Source organism: Lupinus angustifolius, chromosome LG10 (assembly GCF_001865875.1).
Source record: "Lupinus angustifolius cultivar Tanjil chromosome LG10, LupAngTanjil_v1.0, whole genome shotgun sequence".
Lineage (NCBI taxonomy): Eukaryota > Viridiplantae > Streptophyta > Magnoliopsida > Fabales > Fabaceae > Lupinus > Lupinus angustifolius.
This window is the reverse complement of record NC_032018.1, coordinates 13548160-13551715: the sequence shown is the minus strand read 5'-3', so window position 1 is coordinate 13551715 and position 3556 is coordinate 13548160.

Sequence of the window (3556 nt, the reverse complement as noted above, 5' to 3'; positions counted from 1 at the left end):
AATCAAAACAGTAGAAAGACTCTCATATTTGAGTAGTTATTTTTATATATTCCTAATAAAAGGACTTATATTCTTCTGTGTTATCTTTTAATTAAGTAAAATAGTAGCATATAAATAAATAATAATTCCCATAAAATATAAATCAAATATACGTTATAATGAGGATAATTTGATACTTCCTAATTTGATTCAAAATATGAAATAACGTTAATGAAATTTGTTAATTGAAATATCCTTAATGAAAGAAGCATGAGTATTTTCTTCAATCATTATTTCAATAAGTAAAAGATAATTATGGGAGTTACAATTTTTTAATAAATTAGAAGTTCATTATATTCTCTTTTACTCATAAAATATAAATTATTAAAATAAAGTAAATTAATTCTAGGCACGAACGGGCGTTGGTTCACGTGGTACATGGTTTCTCGGGTTCGAGTCTTGTGGATGGAAAAAATATCCGTTGGGAGAGTTAGCCCCACGTACCTGCAGATGTTCCCGGCTCGAACAAGATTGCCTCAGGTGCGAGGATACCTGTGGGAACCCAAAAAAAAAATTACATGACCACAATAGAGTTAGAAGAATCATTTACATGACCACAATAAAATTAAATCAAAAACATATTGTTTGACATTAATTTTAATAAGAATAACATTATTATTATATTAAATTTAGATTGTGGGTCATTATGTTTTATTCTATTAGATTTATACACAAATTCTTGATTTTATAATTGACCTTATGTACAATTATATCAATTTGTAGTTTGAATTATATTTTTCAAATCCTTGAGTATTAATTTTAATACTCTTGTTTTATGTTATTATAGTCAAGGATTTGATGAGCTATTAGGATGGAACAATGTTTCTAATCTATTTGAAAAACACATTATGTTAGGATTTGATGCAATATTTTCTAGTAACTTTAATCAAAATAGTAAGAAGATTTTTATAATTGAGTTGTTATTTTTATATATTCCTAATAAAAATAATTATATGTCCCTCTCAATATATCTACTATTGTTATATTTTAATTAAAATATTTTATGATAGTAATTGTTATTATTGTTTTAATATTGTAATAGTGATATTGCAATATTAGAAGCAAACACTAAACCACAAACAAAATATATATACAGTGAACGTTGCCTGTAAGTAAATATTAAAAAATAATTCAAACAAAATATAAATCAAATATGTATTTTAATGCATACAAATTTGTATATATTATAATTGTTCTTAATAAAATAGAAGCAGAAGAATCAAGAACATAATCTAAATCAAATCAAATTAATAACATATTTTTTCCTGTAATTATTTTAATAAAAATAAGATTATTATTATATTAATTTCATATTGTCGCTCATTATAATTTATAGTATTCGATTTATATACAAATTCTTGATTTTATAATTTATTTTATATGTAGTTGTATTAATTTGTAGTTTCAAATATACTAATTATGTTTCAAATCCTTGAGTATTAATTATAATACTATTGTTATATCTTATTTTGTCATATTGAATGATTTGATAAGATATTCAGATGGGATAATGTTTTTAATCTATTTGGAAAACATATTATATTATGATTTAATCAGATTTTTTTAATTAAATAAATAATGATAGTAACATATAAATAAAAAATAATTCACACAAAATATAAATTAAACATACGTTATATTATAATGAGTATAATTTGATTCAAAACATGGAATAGTCTAGATGAAATATGTTACTTGAAATATGATATAACCTTAATATTTGAAGACCTATGATTGAAATGTATATTGTGAATTTTGAATAAGGACATACAAAATAAATAGTCAAGTACAAACAAATATCATGACAGATCCATAATTTAAGTGAGAACAATAAACATATAATAAAAAATAAATTAGTCTTGCACACTTATATAGAAATTGCAAATTATACTTCAACAAATGAAAATTTGAAAGAGTCTACAAAGAAAAAATTGAAATAATATAAAATATATCCAACAACAAAGACAATAATTAAAAGAATAGAAAATTATACCTTGAGTGAGTTTGAGAGTTAAAAATGATAGATTTGGTGAATAAAATATGTGAAATTTATATGATGAATAAATTATATCTATCACAAATGAAGAAAAAATTGAAAGACAACAAAAATAAAATCATAGCTATGATTTGGTTTGAGATTTGAAGATGATAAATTTGGTTAACACAATTTGAAAAAGTGAGAAATAATATAAATTATATATATGCGAAATTTATATGATTATCAACCAACAAAGACAGTAATTAAAAGAATAGAAAATTTATATGATTATCTACCAACAAAAACAATAATTTATATGATTATCTACCAACAAAGACAGTAATTAAAAATATGGAATAGCCTCAATGAAATATGTTACTTGAAATATGGAATAACCTTAATATTTGAAGACATATGATTGAAATGTATATTGTGAATTTTGAATAAGAATGTACAAAATAAATAGTCAAGTACATTTTGAATTTTTTTAATTGGTTGATTTTTCTTGTTGAATGTGTGGATTTGATTTCCTTAAATTATGATGTCATTAATGTCATGCTCTTGATTATCATAAGAATTAATAGTAAAATTATTAGGAGAATTATAATTATGGTTATTAATGCTAATAATAACATCTTTAGTAATATCAAAAAATTAAATAGACTTAATGAACCTTCAATCTTTGCTATTATAAGAATTACGTTTATTGTTATTAATGTTAATAACACCCTCGTTGTTATTAATGCTAATAGCACCTTAAAATTTGGAATTAAAGTTGAAACTGATTTATTCTCTTAGTCGTTGGTGAAGAAGGTAAATTGATTAACATCTCCCAATTTAATGTCATTAATATTGACATATTATTTCTTGACAATTTTCTTCTTCTTTCTAGTAACAGTAACTAACTTCTTAGGAATATTAACAACATTTGTTTCATTATATGTATTTAATATTTTTAATATATGACGTTTTGAAATAAAAAAATTCATAATGAACAATAAAAGGAACGTTACAATGTACATATAATTATATATATAATTCCTGTTACAATAAAAAGGCATCATAAGAAAGACTTATAATTGCACTCAAATAGTATTGGCAACCTCTAATTATTGTAGTCTAGGAGGTGTGTTTTCCCTTCTACAAATACTAAAACAAATATCATGACAGATCCATAATTTAAGTGAGAACAATAAACATATAATAAAAAATAAATTAGTCTTGCACACTTATATAGAAATTGCAAATTATACTTCAACAAATGAAAATTTGAAAGAGTCTACAAAGAAAAAATTGAAATAATATAAAATATATCCAACAACAAAGACAATAATTAAAAGAATAGAAAATTATACCTTGAGTGAGTTTGAGAGTTAAAAATGATAGATTTGGTGAATAAAATATGTGAAATTTATATGATGAATAAATTATATCTATCACAAATGAAGAAAAAATTGAAAGACAACAAAAAGTAAAATCATACATATGATTTGGTTTGAGATTTGAAGATGATAAATTTGGTTAATACAATTTAAAAAA